Consider the following 20,586-nt stretch of genomic DNA (forward strand, 5'->3'; position numbering starts at 1 on the left):
TAGCTGACCAGACCATTATGGATTCCATGTCAAATTCTTCTTCATACGTTTCGTGTTTTGAAACGTTCTTTGAAGAGGAAATATGCTCGTCTACTTATTCAGAATTTTTTGAAGACCAGGAACGTGCTCTTATTTATGAATAAAAATCAGAAGCAAGAGAAAAACACATCTCGTTTTCTCAGTAGGAGGTGGCAATGGCAAATCTTCATGTTTTTCAAGATCCTTTGGCAAGTTTGTTGTAGCCAGCAGTGAATGTGATTATTGTAGTGTTCAGTGATGAAGGAGATCATGGTAAATTGGCTTTTTGGAGACCCAGTTACAAGCATCTATTGTTGACCAGAAGATCTGATAGGAAGAATCAGTCAAGAAGCCATCTTCTTGATTGGTTGCATTGGAATTTTGATATAGTTTGAGGATATATTGTCTTGTAAGAAACACAGGTGGCCATGTACTGCCACCCAGCTTTAAGTTTTAAGTCCAGGTCTTCGCCATTTTGAGTTAGTTTGTTAGATTCAAGTTTTTTAGTCATTTCAATTTGCATTAAGTCAGTTTCAGTCAAGTTTCAGTCAATAAATTGAGTCATATTGGTTTTTTGGAATAATGGACTCCATAGCCCAATAGACGAAGGCACTGTCTAGCTCTCCCAGAGATCTGATGTTATTGGCACCTCCACGGAGTGGCAGCTGCCATCCCAATTGGAGCCAATGTCAGACTTAGTCTTGTTAGTCCTCTGTCAGAATCAAATTCACCAAGGTTCATATCTCGTCATTTGCAGTCATTTTGGTCAAAAAGAGTCATTTTAATTCTTGAGTCCAGTGTTTTGTCTCCAGAAGTGTGAAATAACGCTTGCAGGCCAGAGGGAGGTTCAATAAGTTTCTTATCTCAAGAGTTTCATCATCATTTATGCTCAAAGATATTTCTTCTTCAAAACTCTGTTTTGAAGAAGAAATTGTCAAATTTGTTTTATGATACGCTCCATTCACAACATGAACTCTTGGAAAATCATCCTAATTGTCGAATATACAACACGCTCAGCAGTTTGGTGGAGTTTGATGGTTATTATCTTGAAAGTGAACCCTGTGTGGCTTGTAGCTATCCAGAAGTGCCTTATACAAGAATGAAGTTGGACAATCCGAAATCTGAGACCAAGTTCACTGACAACTGAAACATTGTCAAATGCACAGGATGTCTCAAATGAAGTAAGTGCAGAGCTGAAAGGTCAACCTAATCTGATTATTGGAAATTACAGTGATGGGAATTTAGTTGCATCTTTGATGGCACATAAACAAGGAATTACTCAGTGCAACATTTCTCATGCTTTGGAGAGGACGAAATACCCAGATTCAGACATATATTGGAGGGATTTTGAGGAAAATTACTACTTTTCTTGCCAGTTTACTGCAGATCTAATTGCAATCAATCATGTAGATTTCATTATCAGTAACATATCAAGAGATTGCAGGAAGTAAGGGTACTTTTGGATAGTATGACAACCACATCACTTTCACCCTTCCTGGCCTCTACCGTGTGGTTAATGGAATTAATGTTTTTGATCCAAAATTCAACATTGTTTCTCCTGAAGCAGACATGCAGATTTATTTCCCTTACACATAAAAGCAGCACCGCCTTACTGCTTTACATGATTCAATTGAGGAACTCTTGTTTAATCCTGAGCAGACAGCTAAACATATGTGTGCCTTAAATGACCATGAAAAAATCATCAAGAAAAACGATAGATGGGGTTGCAAAACGTGATGATAGCACCAAGGTTTCACTCCACTCCCCTTGTCCCCTCACCCATCATCTTTCTCATCTCCCCTTAACCATTTTTCCTAAGAACCCCACCCTAAAACCACTACATAACCCTTTCCCTATCCCTGCAAGCAATTCATGGTGAAATTATGAGCGCGCGGCGCACACACAAGGAGGCGCGGCGCACTCATTGTGCGCGACGCACTGGGAGCCCGACCACAATGTAAAATTTCCACTGGCGCAGCGCACTCAGAGTACGCAGTGCACTGGCCAGTGCACGCGGCGCACAGAGCCTCCAAAGAAATTTTTCACCATTTCTTCCTCAAATTTCTGAAATGACTCAAATTTTCTGCTACAAGCCGGTTTTATGGGAGATCAAGTCGCTACATGTTTCTCACAAATAGGGGAGGGGAGAGATTACCTAAAACAGGAATAGACTCAATGAATTTGTTCCTCTGAAAACATCTGCTTACATAAGGCAGCATGACTTGCACCTTGGAGAAAGGACTTTTAGAGAAACAATTGAATTCACTGCTAGATGTCAGGGTTTTGGTGACAGATACTCGCTGCTTGCGGAACTTGCTAGGAGAAAGAAACAAGACGGGCTTATTCCAAAGGAAGAAATTGATCTATTCAAGATTCGGGGCTTAGATATTTGTGCAGATACAATAGTTGGTGATGACATGCAAAGAGGCATCTCTGGTGGGAAAAAGAAATGTGTCACAACTGGGGAGATCATTGTTGAACCTACTAAAACTCTCTTCATGGATGAGATCTCAATAGGACTTGACAGCTCGACCATGTATCAGATAGTTAAATGCCTATAGCAGTTTACCCATCTCATGGATGCAACAATTCTCATGTCTCTGTTGCAGCCAGCACCAGAAACATTTGATCTCTTTGAGAACATAATACTTTTATCAGAGGGGAAGATTGTGTACCATGGACCTAGGGAGAATGTGCTGGAATTTTTTGAAAGTTGTGGATTCAAATTTCCTGAAAGAAAGGGCACTGCAGACTTGCTACAAGAGGTTACATCTAAGAAAGATCAAGAACAATACTGGGCAGACAAAAGCCGGCCTTATCACTGTGTCCCCGTCAAGGAATTTGTATTTAGATTCAAGCATTTTAATGCAGGTTTGGATTCGAAAATGAGTTATCAATCCCTTATGTTAAGAACAGAAGTCATAGAGTAGCTTGGGTATTCAATAGGAGCCTTGTCCTCAAAATAGAGATCTTCAAGGCCTGTTATGCAAGAGAATGGCTTCTTGTCAAGCGGAATTCCTTTGTTTACGTCTTTAGAATTGTACAGATTATGATTGTTGCCTTCATTGGAGCCACTGTATTCTTGAGGACTGAAATGCACCATAAAACCTTAAGTGATGCAAATCTGTACCTTGGAGCACTCTTTTTCGGCATCATGATGAACTTGTTCAATGGATTTGCAGAATTGCCCATGACAATTTCTAGGCTCCCATTGTTCTTCAAGAAGCGGGATATTCTCTTCTACCATGCATGGGATTTCACTATTCCTACTTTTATACTGAGAATTCTGATGTCATTATTGGAAGCTAGAATTTGGGTGGTGATGACTTACTATACCATTGGGTTTACCCCTGAATCTAGCAGGTTTTTTTTTTTGGCCAATTTCTTCTCATCTTCCTACTTCATCATATGGCGTCATCCTTGTTCCGCCTTATAGCAGGAATTTGCATAACAATGGTCATAGCTAATACTGGAGGATCTTTATCTCTTCTTATCGTCTTCAGGCTTGGAGGATTCATTCTTCCTAGAGATAGAATTCCAAATTGGTGGATATGGGGCTATTGGAGCTCCCCTTTGATGTATGTAGAGAATGCGATCTTTGGGAATAAGATGCTTACTCCTAGATGGAAGACTAATGCAGACAATGCCACGAATCTTGGCCTGACTGCGCTAAAGCGTCATAACATGATTACACATGCATATTGGTATTGGATAAGGGTGGGTGCTTTGTTAGGATTTTCCTTACTCTTCAACGTGTTGTTTAACATGGCTCTTGCATATCTAAATCCTCTTGGGAAACCTCAAGCTGTCATTTCTGAGGGAGCTTATAAAGTAACACAATCCCCACAGAATGGTACAAAACAAGGGCTCAATACAAGATCATCAAGGTCAAGAAGATTGTTCTCACATTCTCTGTCTTTTGCAGTTGCCAATAATACTTCCGAAATGCAGATGAGACAAATTAGGATTCGATCAGCTAATCTGACAGGCAATAATGAGTCGGCTTTGGAGGATGCAATAGGAGTTGCTCCAAAGCGAGGAATGATTCTTCCATTTCCACCATTGGCCATGTCTTTTGAAAATGTCAAATACTTCATTGACAAGCCCCCTGCATGGAACTTGAGTCATGAGACTAGTGTATTATGTGATCCGGCTATTGCCAATTTTTGTGGATTCTCTTACTTGAAGGGTTTGGTTGACTAATTCAACATTCATTTGTATGAAATGAGGGGATAATGAGTGGCTGAAGATAGACTTCAATTGCTGCGAGATGTTATAGGAGCATTCAGACTAGGTGTTCTTACGACATTAATGGGGCTCAGTGGTGCAGGGAAAACAACTCTCATGGATGTCTTAGCTGGGAGGAAAACTGGAGGATATATTGAGGGTGATATCCGGATCTCTCGATTTCCCGAAAAGCAAGAGAAAACCTCCACGCATAAATCATGGGGGGCTACTGGTGGCTTCCCAGGCAGAACGCGTGGTGATGTTGATATGAGTAAAATCTTGAATGATTCAGAGTTGATGGTTGCGTTCAATGATCCAGATATAATGACAGCACTTCAGGATATGATGAAGAAGGCTGCTAACTTGGCAAAGTATCAAGCAAACCCAAAGATTGCACTTGTAATTGCTAAGATGAAAGGCAAATTTTGTTGGCAAATAAACGGTATCTTGATTCCCGTCATCAAAGGCAAAATCTCCATTCAAAACGCTATGTTTATTAAAGGTTAACTTTTATTTAAATAACAAATGCAAATTGCCAGGTCAAAGCATGCCAAATTAAACAAAATGCCTACCACAATAGAGAGAAGTAGGAGCGTATAGTCTATTTTCGATTTCAGTTGCAATTCAAAGGGATTTACATCTACAGATGCCACCTCTCCATTGGTCATCAGAGATAATGTAACACTGCTCCTTTTAGAGCAGACTCTTCCTATTCTCATGATTCTAGGTGAAACGACCCCTATTCTCAATCAATATGTTTTCCCATTCCTGAAGCCTATTTATTGTATGAAAAATTATGTGTCAAGGGTTCTGATTTCTGGGAAACAGTGGAGGAATAACTCAACGTTTGGTTGTACAGATTGACAGAGAAATAATTAAATGGTGCAGCTTTGATTTATAAGATTCTTGTGGTATAAGTTTTGGCATGTGTTTTTCTCTCTGTTTCATATGTATCCTGTGATGTTTTGCATTTCATTCATGATCGTTTCCAGCTAAATACTTTTAAGTGAGAAAGGTAGAATTCAGTCATTGCTCTGCCTTGAGGAAGTGTTCCGTCTTTATGTTTTTTCTTCTGCCTGGAAAAGATTCATACATTAATGCCCTTTTCAGCTTTCTTAAATAGTCTTTTCACACCATTTAAATTCAATTTGATTGCTAAAACCTCATGCTTATCTCGCCTTATGAAATATCTTGTGCCTTTGGTTAAATCTCTGCTCATGTTGTCCTTGTCCCATGCAACCCAGCAACTTAGTCATTAAATCAAATATCCCTCATTCAAATTCATTTTAGTAGCCTAAATTAGTTACCATTTAAGTCATCTCGGACTCTATTGATCATTTTATCGAGATAGACCCAGAGAGAGCCCTCTCCTGTCCTCGTAGGGCTAGCTACGAGGCTGAGCTTGGTTTGATGTTGCCTTGAACCTCACCTTCATTCAACCTGAGGGAGATTCGAGTGCTAACATAGTGGCGACTCCACTGGGGAAGAAGTTTACTTGTAGATTGTCTTGCCCCAGTTCATATCTCAAGTTCTAATCTGATTGTTGATGGTGGACGGCGATCAGACACTGGAAAGGCTGAAAGCATTCACCTAGCGACTCCATTCACTGAAGAATCCAACAATCAATCCTTCATGGTGACTCCACTGTAGAGAGATCAATAGCGGTAAGATTTTCAAAATGGATCGGATTGCAAGAAGATATGCTCCCCAAGGTAGATTGGTCAAAGAATTTGCCTGTGTTCAGAAATGTGGAAGGTAATGACGCTGCTCTTCATCGGGTGAAATTTCACATTCACGTGCATAAATTAAAGATCGATTTTCCTGAATACTGTTTGATGAAAATGTTTATGGCTACTCTGGAAGACGAAGCCCGATCTTGGTATGAAAGTTTGCCGCCTGCTTGTATTTACTGTTTAAAGGATTTTCATGCCCTGTTCATTGAAAGATATCAAGATTCTTATCCATTGTTAAATCTAGTTCATGACTGTTGCAAACATGCTTCTACTTTTATTGAGAGCCTTGAAAAATACTATGAGGATGATAATTTTATGGACGAAGAAATCATGGAAGAATTGTATGAAAATCCATTTCAGCAGCCTACAGAACTCTTAGAGGAAACTTTGCAGTAGGATCATAATCAGCAGGTTAAAGATTTCCCTATGACTGAAAATGATGAAAAAAGAAGTAATATTTCAGATCTGGTTGAAATAAATGAGGATACGGAGGAAAATGATGTTCCAATCTCTGAAAATGATGATGATAAACCAGAGTGATAGACGGATTGTGATGAGGAAAAACATGTTGTCCTGGATCTCATAGAAGAGAATTGCATTGTTCAGGCTGCCTCAAATGAAGAAGACAGAGTTACAGGCCTAACTGCCCTCATCTCATCAGAACACAGCCTTCTGACCAAGGTAATCCAGTCAATTCATGAACAACAAGAGGTTATCTTTGTTCAAGTAGGTGAAAAAGTTTCTCTGGATGAATTTATGATAGATGATAGAGATGTCATGCTTGAGTTTCAAGAATCATCTGAAGTTGCTTTTTTCATGATTGATGAATGTGATGAATGTAATGAGAATCTGGCTGTCATATCATGCCAAGATGATCAAAAATATATTCAGACTATAGCCGACCAGACCATTATGGATTCCATGTCAGATTCTTGTTCATATGTTTCGTGTTTTGAAACGTTCTTTGAAGAGGAAATATGCTCATCTACTTGTTCAGAATTTTTTGAAGACCAAGAACGTGCTCTTATTTATGAAGAAAAATCAGAAGCAAGAGAAAAAGACATCTCGTTTTCTCAGTAGGAGGTGGAAATGGCAAATCTTCATGTTTTTCAAGATCCTTTGGCAAGTTTGTTGCAGCTAGCAGTGAAGGTGATTATTGTAGTGTTCAATGATGAAGGAGATCATGGTAAATTAACTTTTTGAAGACCCAGTTACAAGCATCTACTGTTGACTAGAAGATCTGATAGGAAGAATAAGTCAAGAAGCCATCTTCTTGATTGGTTGCATTGGCATTTTGATATAGTTTGAGGATATATTGTCTTGTAAGAAACACAGGTGGCCATGTATAGCCACCCAGCTTTAAGTTTTAATTCCATGTCTTTGCCATTTTGAGTTAGTTTGTTAGAGTCAAGTTTTTCAGTCATTTCAATTTGCATTGAGTCAGTTTGAGTCAAGTTTGAGTCAATAAATTGAGTCATATTGGTTTGTCGGAATAATGGACTCCATAGCCCAATGGACGAAGGCACTGTCTAGCTCTCCTAGAGATCTGATGTTCTTGGCACCTCCACGGAGCGACAACTGCCATCCGAATTGGAGCCAATGTTAGACTCAGTCTTGTCAGTCCTCTGTTAGAATCAAATTCACCAAGGTTCATTTCTCGTAATTTGCAATCATTTTGGTCAAAAAGAGTCATTTTAATTCTTGAGTCCAGGTTTTGTCTCTAGAAGTGTGAAATAACGCTTGCAGGCCAGAGGGAGGTTCAATAAGTTTCTTATTTCAAGAGTTTCATCATCATTTATGCTCAAAGATATTTCTTCTTCAAAACTCTGTTTTGAAGAAGAAATTGTCAAATTTGTTTTATGATATGCTCCATTCACAAAACAAACTCTTGGCAAATCATCCTAATTGTCGAATATACAACACGCTCAGTAGTTTGGTGGAGTTTGATGGTTATTATCTTGAAATTGAACCCTGTGTGGCTTGTAGCTATCCAGAAGTGCCTTATACAAGAATGAAGTTGGATAATCTGAAATCTGAGACCAAGTTCACTGGCAACTGAAACATTGCAAATGCACAGAATGTATCAAATGAAGTAAGTGCAGAGCTGAAAGGTCAACCTAATCTGATTGTTGGAAATTACAGCGATGGGAATTTAGTTGCATCTTTGATGGCACATAAACAAGGAATTACTCAGTGCAACATTGCTCATGCTTTGGAGAGGACGAAATACCCAGATTCATACATATATTAGAGGGATTTTGAGGAAAAATACTACTTTTCTTGCCAGTTTACTGCAGATCTAATTGCAATGAATCACGCAGATTTCGTTATCACTAACATATCAAGAGATTGCAGAAAGTAAGGATATTGTTGGATAGTATGAAAGCCACATTGGTTTCACCCTTCCTGGTCTCTACCATGTGGTTAATAGAATTAATGTTTTTGATCCAAAATTCAACATTGTTTCTCCTGGAGCAGACATGTAGATTTATTTCCCTTGCACAGAAAAGCAGCGCTGCCTTACTGATTTACATGATTCAATTAAGGAACTCTTGTTTAATCCTGAGAAGACAACTGAACATATGTGTGCCTTGAATGACCATGAAAAAATCATCAAGAAAAACAATAGGCGGGGTTGCAAAACGTGATGATAGCACCAAGGTTTCACTCCACTCCCCTTGTCCCCTCACCCATCATCTTTCTCATCTCCCCTTGACCATTTTTCTTAAGAACCCCACCCTAAAACCACTACATAACCCTTTCCCTATCCCTGCAAGCAATTCATGGTGAAATTCTGAGCACGCAACGCACACACAAGGAGGCGCGGTGCGCTCATTGTGCGCGACGCACTAGGAGCCCGAGCATAGTGTAAAATTTCCACTGGTGCGGCGCACTGGGTAGTGCGCACGGCGCAGAGAGCCTCCAAAGAAATTTTTCACCATTTCTTCCTCAAATTTCCAAAATGACTCAAATTTTCTGCTACAAGCCAGTTTTATGGGAGATCAGGTCACTACCTGTTTCTCACAAACAGGTGAGGGGAGAGATTACCTACAATGGGCATAGACTCAATGAGTTTGTTCCTCAGAAAACATCTTCTTGCACCTTGGAGAAAGGACTGTTAGAGAAACAATTGACTTCACTGCTAGATGTCAGGGTTTTGGTGACAGATACTCGCTGCTTGCGGAACTTGTTAGGAGAAAGAAGCAAGACGGGATTATTCCAGAGGTAGAAATTGATCTATTCATGAAAGCAACAATAATGGAAGGTGTGGAGAGTAACCTTCCAATTGAGTACATCCTCAAGATTCGGGGCTTAGATATTTGTGCAGATACAATAGTTGGTGATGACATGCAAAGAGGCATCTCCGGTGGGCAAATGAAATGTGTCACAACTGGGGAGATCATTGTTGAACCTAATGAAACTCTCTTCATGGATGAGATCTTGACAGGACTTGACAACTAAACCACATATCAGATAGTTGAATTTCTGCAATAGTTTACCCATCTCATGGATGCAACAATTCTCATGTCTCTGTTGCAGCCAACACCAGAAAAATTTGATCTCTTTGAGGACATAATACTTTTATCAGAGGGGTAGATTGAGTACCATGGACCTAGGGAGAATGTGCTGGAATTTTTTGAAAGCTATGGATTCAAATGTCCTGAAAGAAAGGGCACTGCAAACTTGCTACAAGAGGTTACATCTAAGAAAGATCAAGAACAATACTGGGCAGACAAAAGCGGACCTTATCGTTGTGTCCCTGTCAAGGAATTTGTATTTAGATTCAAGCAGTTTAATGCGGGTTTGGATTTGGAAAACGAGTTATCAGTCCCTTATGCTAAGAACAGAAGTCACAGAGCAGCTTTGGTATTCAATAGGAGCCCTGTCCTCAAAATAGAGATCTTCAAGGCCTGTTATGCAAGAGAATGGATTCTTTTCAAGCGGAATTCCTTTGTTTACGTCTTTAGAATTGTACAGATTATGATTGTTGCCTTATTTGGAGCCACTGTATTCTTGAGGACTGAAATGCACCATAAAACCTTGAATGATGCAAATCTGTACCTTGGATCACTCTTTTTCAGCATCATGACGAACTTGTTCAATGGATGTGCAGAATTTCCCATGACAATGTCTAGGCTACTAGTGTTCTTCAAGTAGTGGGATCTTCTCTTCTACCCTGCATGGGCTTTCATTATTCCTACTTTTATATCGAGAATTTTGATTTCATTATTGGAAGCTGGAATTTGGGTGGTGATGACTTACTATACCATTGGGTTTACTCCTGAAGCTAGCAGGTTTTTTGTTTTGGCCAATTTCTTCTCATATTCCTACTTCATCATATGGCATCATCCTTGTTCCGCCTTATAGCAGGAATTTTCAGAACAATGGTCATAGCTAATACTGGAGGATCCTTATCTCTTCTTATCATCTTCAGGCTTGGAGGGTTCATTCTTCCTAGAGATAGAATTCCAAATTGGTGGATATGGGGCTACTGGAGCTCCCCTTTGATGTATGTAGAGAATGCGATCTCTGTGAATGAGATGCTTGCTCCTAGATGGAAGACTAATGCAGACAATGCCATGAATCTTAGCCTGACTGCGCTAAAGCATCATAACATGTTTACACATGCATATTGGTATTGGATAAGGGTGGGTGCTTTGTTGGGATTTTCATTATGTTGGCATTATGATACATATGTTGTACTTGATGGCAACCCACTCATCTAAGATGATAAATTATAGTGCAGCAAAGTTCACGCACTTTCATGAAGATAAAAGTTTATTTCATGTATAGAAAAGTTCACGCACTTTTATGCAGAGAGAAGTTTATTTCATGTAGAGAAAAGTTCACGAACTTTTATGCAGAGAAAAGTTTATTTCATGTAGAGAAAGGTTCACGCACTTTTATGCAGAGAAAAGTTTATTTCATGTAGAGAAAAGTTCACGCACTTTTATGCAGAGAAAAGTTTATTTCATTTAGAGAAAAGTTCACGCACTTTTATGCAGAGAAAATTTTATTTCATGTAGAGAAACGTTTATGCACTTTCATGCAAAGAAAAGCGTGTGTATGTTGGAGAACTTACCTTTGGTCCGTGGTAGTTAGTCCTCGGTATTTGAACCTATGGTTTTGGACCATGGTACCTCGTCAGAAGTGTTGATCTCACGCACTTTCATGGTTGGTTCATGGTATTAGTCCGACAGTTTTCGATCCTATGGTTTTGGCCTGTGTTATTGCATCCAAAAGTGTTTATCTCATGCACTTTCATGGTTGGTTCATGGTATTAGTTCGACAGTTTTTGATCCTATGGTTTTGGCCCATGGTATTGCATCCAAAAGTGTTGATCTCACGCACTTTCATGGTTGGTTCATGGTATTAGTCCAACAGTTTTTTGATCCTATGGTTTTGGAACGTGGTATTGTGGAAGGCCTGAGACTATAAAAGAGGAAGGAGATCATTTGGCAAAGCATCATCGAATGAATTGAATATCTAATAAGTGCTAGATCTGAAATATTTGTGATTAGGTTATGGTGCAGATCTAGATCTGAATGAAGGAGGAACCTTAGCGCATAAAGAAGTATAAGTTCTTTTGATGGGTCATAATCTTTATGCTTGAATAATAGTATCTTTGCATGATTTTGATCTGTTATATGAGGCGCATGCTTGATCTATAAATCTGACAATCTGGGTTAATTAGTGTCTGAATATTTGAAAGAAGGAATTATCCTTTGTAGATCTGCACGCAGGTTTCAGGTTGTTGAAGTAGCGTATATCCTTAAATTATGATCTAGCTGCCTCTATCTATTGCTGCAGTATTCTAGGTTCAGAATTTGGTGTGTGGTTACTGTTACTGTGTTCTGGGTACAGCTGTCAGAGAAGTGTTTACTTGATTCAGTGCTAATTGGGAAAAGGAGATTGTTTGATGCAGATATACTTGATGATTGATTGATGTTCATGGATCCAGTCTGAAAATATATGAAACGTGGTCCCTGGAAGAAAGAGAAGTTTGTAGCCTTCAGTAGGCCAGCACCTACGTACTAGTATCTTGGCTAGTATAAGAGCTAAGAGGGTTGTAGCTCTCTACAAGTTGTAGCCTGCGTACTAGTAAAAGACTGCACCAATACAAAATCATTGTAAAAGGAGTTTCTTATTAAAAGAAGATAGAGACATATTGCAGCAGGTGATTTTCACCCACATTGGGTTTCCACCTTATATCTGGTGTTCTTTTGTGTGACTATTTGCTTTTCTTGTTCCTGCTCATTATTTTATGATACTGACATACAAAGTAATGATCAATATTTGAAGAATTATTCAAAGTATAAATAAGGAAGATATATTGAAAAGAATTTGATAATACTGATTCACCCCCCCTCTCAGTATTATTTCCAACAATTGATATCAGAGCAGGTCCTTCTGAAGAAGCTTGATCGCTTGAAGGAAGATCTAACATCATGAGCAACTACGAGAGGGAAGCATCAATCAGGACACCGATTTTTGATGGGACAAACTTCGTATATTGGAAGGTAAGAGTTACTGCCTATCTTTAATCTTTGGGTACAGAAGTATGGGACATTATAGAAACAAGGTATACTTTTCCATCAGCTACTCTTACAGATTCAGCTGAGAAGAAGAAATATGAAACAAATGCAAAGGCGGTTAATACTCTTCTAGGATGTCTATCTCAATCTGAACTCGTGAAGGTTATGCAATATAAATCCGCAAAAGAAATATGGGACAAGATTGTTTTGAGCTACGAAGGAGATGAACAGGTAAAACTTGCAAAACTTCAAACCCTCAGGATTCAATATGAGAATCTCAGAATGTATAATGATGAAAGTGTGGCTAACTATTTCGTTCAGGTAGATGAGATTGTTAATTGTATGAAAAACTTGGGTGAAGAAATAAAAGAGGCTATTGTGGTTGAAAAAGTCCTAAGATCATTGTCCCCCAAGTTTGAATCTAAAGTATCTGCAATAGAAGAAAAGGAAAATCTACGAACTCTTACTATGTCTCAGCTACACGGAATTCTAACTGCTTATGAAATGAGAAAAGGAGGTCCATCAGACAGGAGAGAAGCTGCTTTTAAGGCTTCAGGCAAAGGAGACTACTATGAATCAAGTCACATGCCAGAAGAAGAAGAAGAATCAAATTTTGTCAGAAATCTTCAACGGGGTACTGGAAGGTTCAAAGGTAAGCTACCTTTTAAATGTTTTGCTTGTGGAAGAGTAGGTCATTATGATGCCAAATGTCCTCATAAGGATAAGATTGACAAAGGAAAGGAACCTTCTAGATGGAACAAGAAACAAAATGCAAATAAGAAAAGCTACTACACTCATGAAGACAGTGATGGTCTATCAAATAGTGATGAATATGAACGAGGTAATGACTATAAACTTTTAATGGCATTTGAAGATGATGATTACATGGATGCTATAGATGTGGGTAGTTTTTATGATGAGATTTCTAGACTTAAGACATGTATAGAAGAAAAGAATATGATCATTGATACTATACAATTTCAAATTGATGAAAAAGAAAAATATCTTGAAAAGTTAGAAGGTGAAATTGTTGGCCTTAGAAAATAAATTGAGAAAACAAAGGCTATTAATCTTAAGTTTGTCAAAGGATCTGAAACTCTAGATGAGATCATCAATGTATAGCGTTCTCCGCTAAACAAGACAGGTCTGGGGTATAATGGAGAAACATCTCAAGCATCCACCTCAAAGAGTTATCTTGATGTAGCAAGAAGGAATGAGCAAAAGCACAATGGAGATCACCAGGTAAAGCAGGGACGAATTACATCAAGAACGAACAAAGACTATCAGGTAAACCAGGGGCAATCTGTCTTAAGGATGAACAAAAGCTACAACCAGCCACAGGTAAAATCTTCTCAATTTGCTTCAAGAATGGATGACAATAGAAATTACAATCATTTGGCCGGTAGATTTGATAATCGCACAAGTTTCTTCAATGGGCAATGTTTCTCTTGCCATAACTTTGGTCACAAAGCAGCTCAATGTGTTGCATATAAAACAATCATGACTAGAGAAGCTCAAAAACAAAGAAGTATGATCGGGATTACAAAAAGGACCTATAACAACTTTTCGGCTCTTGAAAATGAAGTTGAATGTTCTATTTTCAATAACTTTGGTCATGAAGATTCTAAATGCAGGAGCAGGTTTCAACAGACAAAGGAACAAGCCTCAAGCACCAGAACATGGAGAATAAAGGAACCACAAACAGAAAGATGTGGGATAGCATTTTATGCAGAAGGACAAGAAAATCTATGGTACATTGACAGTGGATGTTCGAAACATATGATAGGTGATAAAGAAAAACTTGAATCATATTCTGCTTTAGAAAAGGGAAAGAAAGTTTCTTTTGGAAATGATACTCCTACAGCTATAAAAGGAAAAGGCACTGCTCAGTTAAAAGAAAAGGTCAAAGCTGGAAATGTTTTGTATGTTGATGGATTGAAGCATAATCTTCTAAGTGTCAGCCAGATGTGTGATCAAGGAACCGAGGTGATATTTAGATCAAACGGATGTCACGTTCGTGATCTTGATACAGGTGAAACAGTGATCAGTGGTAGAAGAACTCCAAATAATTTATACATATTTGAAGAAGGACAACAACAATGCTATTTGAGCAAGGATGATGAACACTGGTTATGGCACCGGAGGTTGGGGCATCTAAGCTTTTCACAAATAAGGAAAGCATGCAAATATCAGGCTGTTCGTGGTCTTCCAGATATCAAAATTCTAGACAACACCATATGCAAATCATGTCAGTTTGGAAAGCAAACCAGAACTAACTTTCCAGAGAAGGAAGGATCAGCTAGCATGCCTCTTGAGCTAGTCCATACAGATGTATGTGGTCCATTTAGGAAAAGGACACCTCGAGGAGAAGAATACTTGATATTATTGATTGACGATTTCTCCAGGTTCGTTTGGTTAGGACTTATGAAGCACAAAGACGAAGCATTCGAGAAATTCAAATCCTTCAAAGCCTTGGTTGAAAATGAATCAGGTTACAAAATAAGTGTCTCAGGTCTGATAGAGGTGGGGAGTTTACCTCAAATGAATTTTTCGATTTCTGTGAAGAACATGGGATAAGAAGGGAATTCTCTATAGCTAGAACTCCTCAGCAAAATGGAGTGGTGGAAAGGATGAACAGAACAGTCCAACAAATGGCCCGTGCTATGCTTGATGAGTCCGGAACTCCCACAACTTTCTGGGGTGAAGATGTATATGCTACAGTTTTTATTATCAACAAAACAAATGTCCGAGTGAATAGCACTCAAACTCCTCATGAGCTCTGGTATGGTGAGACTTCTTCAGTAAAGCACTTCAAAATCTTTGGGAGCAAATGCTATATTAAGAATACTGATGAGCAACTTGGCAAACTTGAACCTAGAGCAGATGAAGGCATTCTTCTTGGTTATTCTCCACACAGCAAAGCATATAATTTCTACAATAAAAGACTTGGAAGAATTGTTGACAGATTGATGTAGTGGTTGATGAAAAGGGATACATTCCTAGGCAAGTAAATCATGAAAATATCGAAGAAGATGAAGACTACCCTCAAAGATAGAATCATGAATAAGAAGAACCTCAAGAAGCACCAGAGGAACTGATAAGGATAGAAGAGAAGACTCCATCCCGGTACATTCAGAAGAATCATCTAGAATCTTAGATTTTGGGGTAGAAAGAAGCAGGTGTACAAACAAGAAGAACAATTGCAGAAGCTTCAAGCTATTTAGCATTACTCTCCTCCACTGAACCACAAAATGTAAAAGAGGCATGCAAAGATGAATGTTGGGTCAAAGAAATGGATGACGAACTTGAGCAGATCAAAACGAACAACACTTGGGAGTTGGTTCCTAGACCAAAGGATAAGAATGTTATAGGGACACAATGGGTCTTCAAAAATAAGTTGAATGAAAATGGGGAAGTAATTAGAAACAAGGCAAGACTTGTTTGTAAAGGGTATGCGCAACAAGAAGGAATAGATTTTGAGGAAACTTTTGCTCATGTTGCAAGACTTGAGGCCATCCAAATGTTCCTTGCTCTCTCAAGCTTTCAAAAGTTCAAAGTATTTCAAATGGACATGAAATCAGCCTTTCTGAATGGAGACGTAGAAGAAGAAGTATACATTGAGCAGCCAGATGGTTTCATTCTTGGAAATGATCCAAATCTTGTATGCAGACTGAAAAAGGCTCTCTATGGTCTTAAACAAGCTCCAAGGGCTTGGTACTATCATTTGGACAAATATCTTCATCAACAAGGTTTTTCAAAAGGATCAGCAGATAGCAATCTTTATATAAAAATTGAAAATGAAAAACTGCTAATACTTGTTGTGTATGTAGATGACATTATCTTTGGTAGCAATGAAGAATCTATGAGTCAAAGCTTTGCCTTGGTGATGCAGAAAGAATTCGAAATGTCCTTGCTTGGAGAATTGACATATTTTCTTGGCCTGCAAATCCAACAAAAGGAAGGAGGGATCTTCTTGTCTCAAACCAAGTATCTCAAGCAGATTTTGAAGAAATATGGCATGGAAGATGCAAAACCAGTATGTACACCCTTGGTCACAGGATGTAGCCTCAGTGCAAATGATGAATCAGTAGCAGTACATCAACCAACCTACAGATCTATGATTGGAAGTCTACTTTATTTGACAGGTACCCGACCAGACATCATGCATGCAGTGGGAATAGTTGGAAGATTTCAGGCAAATCCAAAGGAAACTCATCTTCAGGCAGTAAAGAGAATCTTCAAATATCTTCAAGGGACTCAAAATTATGGCTTATGGTATCCTAGAGATACAGATCTCGCACTTCATGCTTATACTGATGCAGATTGGGCCGGAAGCATGGATGACAGGAAGAGCACAAGTGGTGGTGCATTCTTTATGGGTTCCAGATTAGTATCTTGGTTCAGCAAGAAACAGAGTTCGATTGCCTTGTCTACAGCTGAAGCAGAATATGTTGTTGCTGCATCTTGCTGCACTCAACTCCTTTGGATGATCCAGACCTTGCAGGATTTTCAAATCACTTGTACACCACCCATCTCCATCTTATGTGATAATACAAGTGCAATCAGCATTTCAAAGAACCCAGTCATGGATTCAAAAACCAAGCACATACCAATCAAGTATCACTTTCTCTGGGAACAAGTGCTTGAACAAAAGGTCAAGTTGGAGTATGTTCCTTCTAAGGAACAGGTTGCTGATATACTCACCAAACCATTGCCTAGGGAGACCTTTGAATCCCTCAGGTAAAAGCTGGGGGTTGTTGATGCATCATCTTGTTGTTGAATCTCTTCTGATTGTTGGTTGTACGCAAGGCTCATCTGAAGTATATGCGTACATGTGTTGGGTTGTGGATTGGTCAAAGATCGAATGGCACAGGTTCAGGGGGAGCATATCATGCATTGTTGGCATTATGGAGGAAGTACAGAAGGAGATCATGGATTCTGGTCTGAATATTGTTGCAATACATCTCTATCTCTCTTTCATGGTCATTTATGGTGCTTGATGGATTATGGTTCTTCTTTTCAGATCTGGTTTATAGTCTTAGGGGGAGCATAACCCTTTGCACTTGATGTCAAAGGGGGAGAGTGATTGGTTGTTGTTGCCATCAAGTCCAAAGGGGGAGATTGTTGGCATTATGATACATATGTTGTACTTGATGGCAACCCACTCATCTAAGATGATAAATTATAGTGCAGCAAAGTTCACTCACTTTCATGAAGATAAAAGTTTATTTCATGTAGAGAAAGGTTCACGCACTTTTATGCAGAGAAAATTTTATTTCATGTAGAGAAAAGTTCACACACTTTTATGCAGAGAAAAGTTTATTTCATGTAGAGAAAATTTTACGCACTTTTATGCAGAGAAAAGTTTATTTCATGTAGAGAAAAGCTTACGCACTTTCATGCAAAGAAAAGTACGTATATGTTGGAGAACTTACCTTTGGTCTGTGGTAGTTAGTCCTTGGTATTTGAACCTATGGTTTTGGACCATGGTACCTCATTAGAAGTGTTGATCTCACGCACTTTCATGGTTGGTTCATGGTATTAGTCCGACAGTTTTTGATCCTATGGTTTTGGCCCGTGGTATTGCATCCAAAAGTGTTGATCTCACGCACTTTCATGGTTGGTTCATGGTATTAGTTCGACAGTTTTTGATCCTATGGTTTTGGCCCGTGGTATTGCATCCAAAAGTGTTGATCTCACGCACTTTCATGGTTGGTTCATGGTATTAGTCCAACAGTTTTTTGATCCTATGGTTTTGGACCGTGGTATTGTGGAAGGCCTAAGACTATAAAAGAGGAAGGAGATCATTTGGCAAAGCATCATTGAATGAATTGAATATCTAATAAGTGCTAGATCTGAAATATTTGTGATTGGGTTATGCTGCAGATCTGGATCTGAATGAAGGAGGAACCTTAGCGCATAAAGAAGGATAAGTTCTTTTGATGGGTCATAATCTTTATGCTTGAATAATAGTATCTTTGCATGATTTTGGTATGTTATATGAGGTGCATGCTTGATCTATAAATATGACAATCTGGGTTAATTAGTGTCTGAATATTTGAAAGAAGGAATTATCCTTTATAGATCTGCACGCAGGTTTCAGGTTTTTGAAGTAGCGTATATCTTTAAATTATGATCTAGCTGCCTCTGTCTATTGCTGCAGTATTCTAGGTTCAGAATTTGGTGTGTGGTTACTGTTACTGTGTTCTGGGTACAGCTGTCAGAGAAGTGTTTACTTGATTCAGTGCTAATTGGGAAAAGGAGATTGTTTGATGCAGATATACTTGATGACTGATTGATGTTCATGGATCCAGTCTGAAAATTTATGAAACGTGGTCCTTGGAAGAAAGAGAAGGTTGTAGCCTTCAGTAGGCCAGCACCTACGTACTAGTATCTTGGCTAGTACAAGAGCTAAGAGGGTTGTATCTCTCTGCAGGTTGTAGCCTGCGTACTGGTAAAGGACTGCACCAGTACAAAATCATTGTAAAAGGAGTTTCTTATTAAAAGAAGATAGAGACATATTGCAGCAGGTGGTTTTCACCCACATTGGGTTTCCAGCTTATATATGGTGTTCTTTTGTGTGACTATTTTCTTTTCTTGTTCCTGCTCATTATTTTATGATACTGACATACAAAGTAATGATCAATATTTGAAGAATTATTCAAAGTATAAATAAGGAAGATATATTGAAAAGAATTTGATAATACTGATTCACCCCCCCTCTCAATATTATTTCCAACACATTAATCTTCAACGTGTTGTTTGACATGGCTCTTGCATATCTAAATCCTCTGGGGAAACCTCAAGCTGTCATTTCTGAGGGAGCTTATATAGTAATGCAATCCCAACAGAATGGTACAGAACAAGGGCTCAATACAAGATCATCAAGGTCAAGAAGATCGTTCTCACGTTCTCTATCTTTTGCAGTTGCCAATAATACTTCCGAAATGCAGATGAGACAAATTAGGATCTGATCAGCTAATATGACATGCAATAATGAGTTGGCTTTGGAGGATGCAATAGGAGTTTCTCCAAAGCAAGGAATGATTCTTCCATTTCAACCACTGGCCATGTCTTTTGAAAATGTCAAATACTTCGTTGACAAGCCCCCTACATGGAACTTGAGTCATGAGACTAATGTATTATGTGATCCGGCTATTGCCAATTTTTGTGGATTCTCTTAATTGAAGGGTTTGGCTGACTAATTCGGCATTTGTTTGTATCAAATGAGGGGACAATGAATGGCTGAAGATAGACTTCAATTGCTGCGAGATGTTACAGGAGCATTCAGACCAGGTGTTCTTACGGCATTAATGGGGCTCAGTGGTGCAGGGAAAACAACTCTCATGGATGACGTAGCTGGGAGGAAAACTGGAGGATATATTGAGGGTGATATCCGGATCTCTCAATTTCCCAAAAAGCAAGAGAAAACCTCCACGCATAAATCATGGGGGGGATACTAGTGGCTTCCCAGGCAAAACACCTGGTGATGTTGATATGAGTAAAATCTTGAATGATCCAGAGCTGATGGTTGCGTTCAGTGATACGGATATAATGACAGCACTTCAGGATATGATGAAGAAGGCTGCTAACTTGGCAAAGTATCAAGCAAACCCAAAGATTGCACTTATCATTGCTAAGATGAAAGGCAAAGTTTGTTGGTAAATAAACGACATCTTGATTCTCGTCATCAAAGGAAAAATCTCCATTCAAAACACTATGTTTATTAAAGGTTAACTTTTATTTAAATAACAAATGCAAATTACCAGGTCAAAGCATGCCAAATTAAACAAAATTCCTACCAAAATAGAGAGAAGTAGGAGCGTGTAGTCTATTTTCGATTTCAGTTGCAATTCAAAGGGATTTACATCTACAGATTCCACCTCTCCATTGGTCATCAGAGATAATGTAACGCTGCTCCTTTTTAGAGTAGACTCTCCCTATTCTCATGATTTTAGGTGAAATGGCCCCTATTCTCAATCGATCTATTTTCCCATTCCTGAAGCCTATTTGTTGTATAAAAAATTATGTGTCAAGGGTTCTGAGTTTTGGGAAATGGTGGAGGAATAACT

The 20,586-nt window shown here is 38.8% G+C and overlaps 2 pseudogenes; both read left to right on the forward strand.

Annotated features, from left to right (window-relative positions):
• LOC149238900 (ABC transporter G family member 36-like) overlaps nt 1–4,752 on the forward strand; it is a 185,141-nt pseudogene extending 180,389 nt beyond the window's left edge.
• Nucleotides 4,753–8,940: 4,188 nt separating this feature from the next.
• On the forward strand, nt 8,941–19,977 carry LOC149238901 (ABC transporter G family member 42-like; annotated as a pseudogene).
• The last annotated feature ends 609 nt before the right edge of the window (nt 19,978–20,586 follow it).

This window comes from Pinus tabuliformis, chromosome 8, assembly GCF_031772625.1.
Source record: "Pinus tabuliformis cultivar Carrire ecotype Pingquan chromosome 8, CPIR1, whole genome shotgun sequence".
In the NCBI taxonomy this organism is placed as follows: Eukaryota; Viridiplantae; Streptophyta; class Pinopsida; order Pinales; family Pinaceae; genus Pinus; species Pinus tabuliformis.